Raw genomic sequence first — 11,745 nt, 5'->3', positions numbered from 1 at the left:
AGATACCTAGGAATAAACTTAACTAAGGAGGTAAAAGACCTATATGCGGAAAACTACACGACACTGAAAAGAGAGATAGAGGAAGACATAAACAGATGGAAGAACATACCATGTTCATGGATTGGTAGAATCAACAACATCAAAATGTCCATACTACCCAAAGCAATCTATAAATTCAATGCACTTTCTAACGGCATATTTCACAGACCTAGAACGAACTTTCCAAAAATTCATCTGGAATAAGGAAAGACCCCTAATAGCTACAGCAATCCTGAGAAAGAAGAACAAAGTAGGTGGGATCTCAATACCAGATTTCAAGCTGTATTACAAAGCCACTGTTCTCAAAACTGCCTGGAAATGGCACAAGAACAGACATATAGACCAATGGAATAGAATAGAGAACCCAGAAATCAACCCAAACCACTATGCTCAATTAATATTTGACAAAGGAGGCATGAACATACAATGGAGTCAAGACAGTCTCTTCAATAAATAGTGTTGGGAAAATTGGACAGATACATGCAAAAAAATGAAACTAGACCACCAACTTACACCATACACAAAAATAAACTCAAAATGGATCAAGGACTTAAACATTCGATGGGAAACCATAAAAATACTAGAGGCAGCTACAGGCAGAGAAAGCTCAGACATATGCCGAAGCAATCGCTTCACTGATACGGCTCCTAGGGCAATGGAAACTAAAGAGAAAATAAACAAATGGGACTACAGCAACTGTATTTTTACATCAAAGGGAAGACATCATGGCATAATAGAAATGATATTAGCTTTACAGACAAACATATGTTCATCCAAATCCTGGCTTCATCATTTACTGTTTTTGTGAATATGGACACAGTAAAAAGTTTACTCACAAAGTGACAGAGTATGACACACAAGGACAATACTATATGAGGGTTGTTTCCTTGGATGGATAGTGTTATAGATGAACTTCATGTGACCATTTTTCTGTATTTAACATAGTTTCTATAATGCAAGAGGACTAATTCTTAGAGAGCTTACAAGTAAAAAAAAACAAAAAAGAACCATTTTGATATTAAAATGTATGGGAAATGCATAATGACTGTGAGAGAGTACTCATAAAGAAATTAATAAGTCTCACCACACAATTTTTCAAATAGATCCAATGATTAACTCTCACCTAGTGTCATAAACACTATGTATACATTATCAAATCATCTAACAAATGTTATTTTTACCCAACAAAAATTATAGTTAAATATATGCTTAATATATTTTTAGAAAAATAATCTGATATGTAACTCAACAGACTACATATATACAGTCAGCATAATACAAACTGACATTTATTTAAAGTTTTTCCCCATAGTACAGATGGGGAAAAAACAAGTAAGCAAACCAACCCTGAAGGACATATAGTTTAAATCAGTTGTTGAAGGTGGCTGGGCTAACAGAAGGAGATAGAATTATTCAGCTGCTCTAACGTAGTGGTGGGAGAACCCTCACAGAGGGCACGTAGGTCTAGTTCTTCACCACTGCATGGGCATGAGAGAGAACAGCCTCCAACTGTAAAACCTCAAATAAAAAGTATTGTATTATACACATGTTTTAGGAGTTAGTTTCTAATAAATACCATAATCATAAGGGTGGCTGAGATGATCAGTAATTAAATCTGAAAGCCAAAAAAGATTATTTTTTACAGTGACTTAACAACATGAAGACCCAGCGAAAGTTGTTGCAGACTATTTTGAGATAAAGATGCTGATGTCAAATCTGCCTGACTTGCCCCTCACGCCATCCCTATTTTCTGATTGAAAATCTAATGAAAATACAGAAACAAATATCACAGTTCAAAAATCCCTCGAACTAGCAATTCTTTTCTGTGGATGCCAGTGTATATGAATGAGTTATGAGGAAGAATCATGGCTCAGACATTATGAAAACTGTCAATGATTTCTACCTTCCATGGCTGCACACCTTCACTCAGGTCCGTGTTAGATTTTCCGCACAGAGGAGGTGCTGCGTGGGGTAATCAGAGCTGTTTCAAGTCTCTCTTTCTAATTAGTTCCTTTTTTTATCCGTGACAACTGCAGGATTTTATGTCTCAGGAGTGTCCCAGAGTGAGAAACTGCATGAGACAGAAATACACACACTGCACACTGAAAGTGAGCGAAGCAATGAGGAAGGGCTAGAGAATGAAAGGGCATTTGCTGCTGTGAATGCCCAGGGGTTTTGCACACCTTGTGTCGACAGAACCAGCACAGCTTGCATCCCATTTTCCAGAGAAATATTCACCTCAGCACCATCAGAGGAGGAGACAGCAAGAAGAGAAACACGGTCTTCCTCAGCCTTGTAGAGCCCTCCCTGCACATCAATGGGCATCAACATAAGAGCTGAGGAAAGGACTCAAGGGATGCAGGTGAAGAGTGAGAGGCGGGAGAACACAGAGGCACTGCTCCTGCGAAAGCCTGAGGCCTGGATTGCAGGCCTCTAATTGAAAGGGAGCAGAGAGAGGAAAATAGCATGGGGCCCATGAAAAAGGTCTGGAAAACAAAATAGGGAGATAATGTGTTGACAATACAGAAGAAGAACACCTTCTGGCTAAAGATTTAGCAATGAAAATATTTTAGAAAGCATGTACGTTTTCAATAAACATAAAAAAATGGCATGGAATCCAAATGGCTTTAGGCTAGCAACCCATAACCTCTCTTAAAAATTCCCAGGAAAATTTAGTAAATAACAAAATACAACATAAAAAAAAAGATAGCTGGCAAGTTACAGTTAGACTTACTAAGGATGAAACCTGTAAGGCATTAACGATAATTATTAGAGAGGTGGGGCTAGATAGACTAAAACACACACACACAAAACAACTTTGCTCAGGTTTCATTATAAGGTTTATTCCAGCTTTGCTTCATGATGTGGAGACAGCAAAAACAAACACTTACACAAGACACAAAGGTGGTGCTTGTTTATAAGATGAAAATAAAACAAAGGAAACATAATATTTGGACCAAAAAATCATAATGGCATAGAGCTAGGTAAGACCATCCTGTGAAATGGACCATTTCTATTATTTAAGTGATCAATAAATCCAATTCTCTAATTGTACTTACCAAGACATGATTTTTTTTTTAATACACAAGAAACTAATCTTTTGTAGTAATTTAAAAGCAAACAAGAAGATAGGAAACTAATAATTATAAAAATAAAAATGTACAAATTTTCAGAGGAGAAAGTTTTTAAATATGCTTTTTCAAAATATGCTTTTCAAGAGTTCTTTATAACGCTAAGATATTAATTCAAATTTTAATTGTAATAGGATTTTTAATCAATATAATAAGGGTGGAATAAAGCATAGTGATTTTCCTAAAATATATTTACTATTTTTAAAAAGGCAATTCACTAGTCAGAAAACTCATTTTTGAATACAATATCAAAATGTTCACCTCAGGACACACTTATATACCAGATGAGTGACAGCTCATTTTCAATTTGATTTGTTGAGGTAGGTATCCCTCTCAATTCTGAAAGAGGTAAATGAACTTTGTCAGAGACTTCTAACTAAGGGGTCAAAAGTGGGACACTACCCAATGTTTAAATGGACAAAAAGAATTGTCTCAATTGGTGTTTTATAATTTTCATCTCTTTGTTCAGATTACCACACTGTCCTTCACTATTGACATGTAAATGGCTTTTCTGAAATTCCTTTAAAAGTATTCACCTTATATAAAACTATATAGCAATGAATGTCAAACTAACTCCTCTAGGAACAGGGACCAGAATCACGTTTTAAAACCAGTGGTCCTCTCAATCCATTTGGCCCTACAATCTTATTATCCTTCCTGAACATATCCTTAATATACTTGCAATCCTGAATGTGTGAGCCCATCAAATCAACTAGCCAGCCTCTCCTTTCAATGAAGAAAAACTCTTCGACATTGTTGACTGGCTCACCTGAGATTATCTCAAATAGCTCTTTTTTAGTTATCATACTCTAGATACCAGCTGCCCCAAACTGTTCTTATTTCTTTGTTATGTTCAGCTCTCCCTTACCTCCCAGGCTTCACATGTGTTTTCATAGCAGAACAATCTTAACTAAAAAACCTCTTTTTCATGGCTATACCCCATTTATTCTGTAGGTCCAACCTTAAATTCCTAGGAAATCTCTCATCATCTCCAAAGTCTGTATCCTTCTCCCAAAATTGCACTTATCAAACTCACTGCACAGTATAGAACATTTTGGTGTCCCGACTAGATTAATAGTAGACAGCATACGTTATCCTGTGGCCATTATCTGTCATAGGACTAGGCAACTTATTAGTACACATGTCATAGAAGGAAAGAAAAAAAAAGAAGAGAAGAAGATAAGGGGAAATTATAGCTTAATATTTAGGGATTTTCTCTTTCAAATACTGTATATTATATTAAAAGTGGCTTTTTTCCCCAAAGCATCAAGACAAATGGAACTCTATTTCATCATTCTATGAAGTTGTTCTAAAAGAGGCAACAAAATTTTTGTTCACATCAGATCTTCCCCTTTTGGTGAATTTGCTACTAAAATAGGAAATATTATGCTGATTTTAAATTTATAATTATCCACCAAGTTTCCTATGTCCTTAATTTAAAACTGGTTATCCAAATTGCCATTGATCTGTTTATGCAACAAATATTTCTTATGTGCTTATTGTTAGACTGTGCCCTGGTGTACGGATTCGTGCACATTGAAAGGAAATTAAATAGAAAGTGGCCGGCGGGGTGGGACTAGGCAAGACAGGGCAGGACACACTCTGGAGCCAACCTCCCAAGATCCCTCCCCTGCCAGCCGCACCTGGGGTGGCGCTGTGGCTCAAAGGGTGTCTGTAGCGTGAGGGGGGTCCCTCCAGCAGGTGGGGTCCCTTGGCCTGGCCTGCGGGGATTGGGCCAAAACCAGCTCTCTAACATCCCGCAAGGGGTCCTGGATTGCGAGAGGGCAGTTGTCATATGACACACCCTGGAATTGGGGTCCCTCCTCTCAGGTTCCAGGGTGCACCACCAAGAACCACCACTGCCAAGTCACTGCAGCTCAGCAGCTCCTGTGTTGAGCGTCTGCTCCCTGGTGGTCAGTGCACATCATAGCTACTGGTCGAAGCGTCTGAACCCTGGTGGTCATTGTGTGTCATAGATACCAGCTGGATGGTCGGATGGTTGCTTAGCCTTTTATATATGTAGATACCAGGCTAGTTTCTGTAGCAACAGTAATTCACTTAATTCTTACAATAATCACATGAGGTCAAAGAAAGTTCAAGGAATAAAAATTCACCTGCAGCTCCATTACTGATTAATATCTGATTTCTATTAATTTAAAATACAGGCAGTCCTCTAGTTATATTGGAGATCCATTCCTATGGTGCAAGGTAACGCGATTTTCACTGTAAGCCAGAACCCACCTACATAAGCACCTATGTCACTCACATGGAGCACATACATAGCAGTAATGAAGTGACACAGTAAAAAAAATTTAAAAGAAACATAATTCCTGACCTTTACTTGTGGTAAATAAATAATAAAAAACAAAAAGCACATATGTACATACGTCGAAATGATGGAACTTTTTTTTTTTATAAATACTGTAAATGGGAGATGGCGACGTAACCACGAAACGGCCTAAGTCGAGTCTGACATAACCCGAGGACTTCCTGTATATTGTTCAAATAAGTACAGTGAATTGATCATCAAGACCTGGCTATCAAATAATTTTTGGCTTTTGTGTTAAAATATATATATCTTCCTAAGCAAAATATCACTGTTAAGCCCAACTTTTCTAAAGTTTCATGATGAAAACATCTTACAATGAGAAATTAGCCACAGGTTTTTATTCATAAGCCTTAGGAGAAATGGAAAGATGGGAAACACCCACTGTGACATGAACAGGAAGTCCAGAGGAGCACCTTGGGAGGGCCACTCCCAGTGTGCGGGCTGGGCTGGTTAACTGTTGCCTGGAGACCAGTCTATGCTGTGCATCCCAACCCAAACAATCTCAGCACATATAATTGGGAGACTAGTAAATGCACTTTTAAAGTATCTAAATACGCCCATTTGAAAGAAATATGTAGTCCCCAAGTTCTTCTGGTTTAAAGCCAAGAATAAGAAAAGGGACAGAGAGACTCTCCACTTTATTTTTTAAAAATTCTTTTATCTACTTTTCCCATTAAAGAGTACTCTTTTCCTTAAGACCCTGATGTTAAGTCTCAATCTCCATTTGCCCTGCCAATGAGTAAGGGCGTGTGGGTGCTTACCCAGAGACATATCCTTTAGTGCAAAAGTCAAAATGATTGGAAAATATGTGCTAAAATAAAAAACACCAATAACAGTTGTACTACCTCAAAGAAAAATATACTCCTCACCTCATTTATGGGGATCAGAATTTGAAAGGCTCTGCACTTATTTTACTATGTAAACAAATTTAAAAAATGAAAACAAAGCATAGTACAGAGCAATATAGACTAAATGTCTAATTGCCTTCCTGCCACCCATTTGTTCATAATGTGCTGAGTACACTGACAGGATAATAACTGAAGAGCATGACAAATGTTTGAAATGCATACGACTTCAGATCCACTGCCATCATAAAACAATCATTTCATGAGTCAGCCAGTGTTTCCAACTTTAATTGAGGCAATAGATTTGCAGTTATGGGCTTCTCTTCTGAGTTTGCCTTTTATTTTTATTAAAGAAAAAACATGCCCCAAGTATTTTTCTTTTTTTGCATTAAGTAGGTATCATTTTCTAAATCAGTTTTCAATGTGAGTGTTTATTTTAATAAAACTAAACTTCTCTGACATGTTTGCTGTTTCAGAATACATATTTTGCGTATAGCATGAGGCAGTTGCTGCATCTGCACATCTTGGGAATGTAGCTCAGTCAAGAGGAGCCAAGGAGAGACAGAGCTGAGTAGCATGGTGCTACACCCCATCTACCCTCGCACCCCTCAATCCTGGGACTGGTTTTTCAATGCTGGAGCTTGGAGTCATAGAAAATTCTTTCTCAGCCTCCATTCAGACTGGAGAACAGCTGTGGCAGCATCCTCGCGATTCTCTGAGAATATAAAATCTCAGAGGCAGTTGGTTAAGCTGTTTTTTCTTCCAAATCTCCGCAGAAACCAGGCACATTGTTTTGCCTTCTTAGGTTATAGGAGGGTGTTAAAGTCTACAATTTCCCTTTCATGATGCTAGTAAGGAAGAGCTGTTATAGAAATATTAAAAATATACTAAACAGGCTTCTAAGCCCATGTAGCAGATTGGACACATTGTTCACCAATAATTCCAATGCATGAAAATGAAATCCAGAACTTTAATCATAATAGAATTAAGATGAATGAAAATAAGTAAAAGGATAAAATAAAGGAAATCAATAACTCTAGATGGAAAAAAAAATCACTAAAGAGGAACACACAAAAAAGGTCATTGTCCCGTTTTGAAGCAAAAGTTTATGTGGTACGAAACCTGAAAATTGGTAAAGGGAGAAATGATTAAAGACAGCAACTCTCAATTTTAAGTAAATAGAAAAAGAGTTTATAAGGAAACTCAAAAACAGGAAATGAGAGAGACTTTTTCAAAAATTTGAAGCACTAGTCTTATACATACAGAGGGAATATTAATCTTATATGTGGTACTAAAAAAGAAAATTATTGGAGGAGATTAATTCTTTCAAAGTTAGACATATAATTTTTAAGACCCTTAGAAATAGACACTGAAACCTGAAAAGGAGAGAATGTTCATAACCCATACTAGAGTTCATAAACATTCTCAAGTCCCAAGGGTAAACTAGGCAACTATCAATTTATGGGGAGAAGTCCCTCACCTGGGATAGAGAAGTGGAGCCTAAGCATATAAGAAATTTGAAAGAGTTAAAAGACAAACAAAATGATAAGTGGGTAATGAGAGTAACGTGAATAAAAAATAGTCCTTTGGTATGCAGTCCAGCCTCTAAGAGACTATCTATATGCTGGACAATCCCGGATCTGGTCAGTCAAGCCTGGAACTCAGACACTGTGTCTGGGAACAAGTTAATTAGTTCAAGGGGGTACACAATGCCCACTTTTTAAATCCTGATCCCTTCCCTCCTCACACCACAAAAGTCTATATAATTATTTCTTATTAGAGGCCTGGTGCACAAATTCATGCATGAGTGGGGTCTGGCCAGCCTGCCCCAATGGAGGCCAATCAGGGTTGGGCTGGCCAGGGGGAGGGTCCAAGGGAGGTTGACTGGCCAGCCCCGCTCCTGATCAGGGTGGGGGGCCGATTGGCAGCAGGGCTGGTGGCGGGGAGAGGCTGTAGGAGGTTTGGGGGGGCAATTGGGGCCCCGATCAGGCCAGTTGGCTACTGCAGTGCACATCATAGCCACGGGTTGTTCTAGTCGTTCTGGTCACTTGGCTTTTATATAGAGAGGTTCCTGATAACAGGGAATCTAGTAAGTCTTCTTAGAGAAGATGGCAGTTGAGCTCCTTCATTCTTACAAGTTTAACTTTCTATAACTATCTATAGATGAATACAGTATACACACACTACACAAACTTATTATTTTTATTTGGAAAGGGATGATATTTTTAGACAGAATGAGCATCTTGAGCAAAGACACAAAAGCAAGATGACATGACAGGTTAAAACAGTAGAGGATGCTAGAAAATTAGGTAATGATTAAATGAAAGATTTTATGTGATATGCTAAGGATTTTGCATTTTACCTTACAGGAACACAATTTTCTTAAAACGTATAAAGTAAAATACTAGTATTCTCAGTCTTTTGAAACCATATTTTTATGAAAAAATCAATATGTCATGTCTCCCTTAATATCATTTTCTTTATTTTAATAAATTGTATATTGTGACTCAGAAAAGTGATCAATACTGAATTAACTTTCCCAAAAGAATACAATTCTTCCCACATAAACACACACAAAAATAGTATGCTTTTCAGGAATTCACTTATTTTTCTCAAGAAAGTTTTAAAAGCAATTCACTGAGGAATGAATCATAAAGGGAAGAATAATTCCAGAGACAGACAAGGAAGAGATTGCACCAAGTTCTTCAGTTGCAAAAAAAACAGAAACTGACTAAATTTCTAACACACACTCCTAAATGGATATACTTCTAGCAATGACAAAAGTCAAGCAGCATCCGTGTCATCTATTTTAGCAAGACAAAAACATTAGCAAAATATTATTTCAACCTGCTCTGTGTTCCAAATAAACCTTATTTTATACAACCTGCAATTTCAGTTCAAAATTATTAAACTAACCATAGTTAACCTTTATTGAGTGCTTATCATTTGCCAGGTATTGTTCTCAGCACTTTACAAGTACTCATTTAATACAATACTCTTATGAAGTAGATATAATTAATTTCTCTATTTTACATATAAAGACATTGAGCCAGAAAGAAGTAACGTGGCACTTAGAAAACATAATTAACAAATAAAACAGAAACAAACTCATAGTTATGAGGAACAAACTGATGGTTGCCAGATGGGGTGGGGTATGGGGTACTGGGTGAAAAAGGAGAAGGGATTAAGAAGTACAAATTGATAGTTACAAAATAGTCATGAGGATATAAAGTACAGCACAGGAAATATAGTCAACAATACTATAATATCTATGTATGGTGCCAAGTGGGTACTAGACTTATCTAGGGGATCACTTTGAAAGTTATATAAATGTCTAACGACTATGCTAAAATTAACATAATATTGAATGTCAACTGTAATTGAAAAAAAACCTTTTTTTAGAAAAGATTGGAGTCCAAGATTATACAATTAATTAGTGGTAAAGCTAGGATTCCAAAGATCATTTTGATTCAATGGCTATACTTTTTACCACTATACTTAAATACTTCTAAATACTCTACACTCATGAGTTTATTAAGATTTTGCAAATAATTATTAATTATCAATTATTCCTCTTAGATTCATACTGTCTTCCCCACTAGTGCACATATACTCTAGGAATTATTTCATAGACTCTATGAAAAATAAATTTCCAGAGTCCGCATACATAGAAACTTTCATATGTGAAAATATTTGTATTTTTCCTACAAGTTGGATATACTTTGATTAAATATAAAATTCTAGGTTCTAAATTATCAAATTTCATATGACTTTCTATTGTCTCTTTCAGGATGGCATTGTCAAAAATATTTGAGATTAGGGGATTTTTATTCTATTGTGGAAGATAAGATATTTCATCTAATGAATGTTTTTTCATTTTCTCTATATTGTCATTGTTAGTCTTGAAATTTCACTATGTCAATGTAAGTGTATCTGAATGTGCTCACACATGTGTTTCATCCTCATATTCTTTTTCTCTTCCATTAGGCAAATATTACAAATTCTTTACCCATTTTCTAAGTCTCTTCCCTTTGTAATTTTAAACATACTATCTACATGATAAAAAAAGTTCTTCAATTTCATCATGCAATTTCACTAATTTATTCCTCTTTTATTCTTGTTTGTTAGCTCATAATTTGAGCTCTGTTGTTGTTTATTTGTTTGTCTCATTGACTAAGTGTTTAATTTACATTATTTGTTTTGCTTTGTTATGTGATTTTTTGTGGATACAATAAAGTCTCACATTTACAATGGTACACACAATCAATGCTAATCCTAAATTCTTCTCTTTTTTGCTCCATTAAGTATAACTATAGTTCCCTCTATTTTCATTTTGGTGTTCAGTTTTCTGTGCTTCGTTTTTGGTACTGGATTTCTGCAAATATTTATTGATTCTGTCTTGTATTTATTGTCATTTGTTGGATGGTTGTTGTACCTGATGGGTCTGAGAGTAGCCTCGCTCCAGTGTATTTCCAGTTATAAAGAGCTCCACCCTATCCTATTTCTATGCCCAAGTTCTCAAACTTACTACTCACTTCTGGAGACAGAAAATTCAGTTGCCTCTGCCTGGTCCAGGATGTGGGTAGGTAGAGGAACGCTCAATGTGGAGGCTTCTACACATCTAGCTGATTCTCCTGAGGTAATTTCACAGGTACCCACCACCCCCCGTGCCCCTGTTGGTGGTGTTGAAAAGAATTAGGTGTCCTGGATGCATCCAACTCTTATTGCTAAGGACTATATAGTAGGAGTTAGCAACATCAATGTTTCGCATTATAAATTAGTGTTATCCCCAAAATATCTGTGTAACAGTTTGCTACTTGGCATCATTTTGTGCCAAATAAATGAAGCAAAAAACATGTTTTGATAGTTTCCACAGATTGAACTCTGTACTTGGAGAATGTAAACCTATAATTACACATGATTTTTTTCCCTACTTCTTGTAATAAAATGCAGTAAAGTTTGAAAGGATGTTAAAACCTATACCTGTTCTACGTACAATGTGACAATGTTGTGCTCAAAGATGAATAATGTTTAATGGATTGATAACTCTACAAAAGTTAGTTTATAAAGCTGCATATATATGGACAGAATTTTCAAAAAAGGAGCCAGAAATACACAATGGATCTGGGAAAACTGGAAAGCCACATGCAAACGAATGAAACTGGATTAAAGTGTGTCCCCATGTACAAAAATTAATTCAAAATGGGCCAAAGACCTAAATATAAGACTGAAACAATGTTACATAGAAGAAAATATAAGTACCAAATTTATGGTCCTTGGTCATAGAGAATATTTTATTAACTTGACCCCAGAGACAAGGGAAGTAAAGGCAAAAATAAATGAATGGGACTATGTCAAACTAAAAAGCTTCTGCACAGCAAAAGGAACTGACAACAAAACA

This window comes from Cnephaeus nilssonii (assembly GCF_951640355.1).
Source record: "Cnephaeus nilssonii genome assembly, chromosome: 9".
Lineage (NCBI taxonomy): Eukaryota > Metazoa > Chordata > Mammalia > Chiroptera > Vespertilionidae > Cnephaeus > Cnephaeus nilssonii.
The sequence above is the reverse complement of the archived record's forward strand: the minus strand, read 5'-3'. Positions refer to the sequence as shown.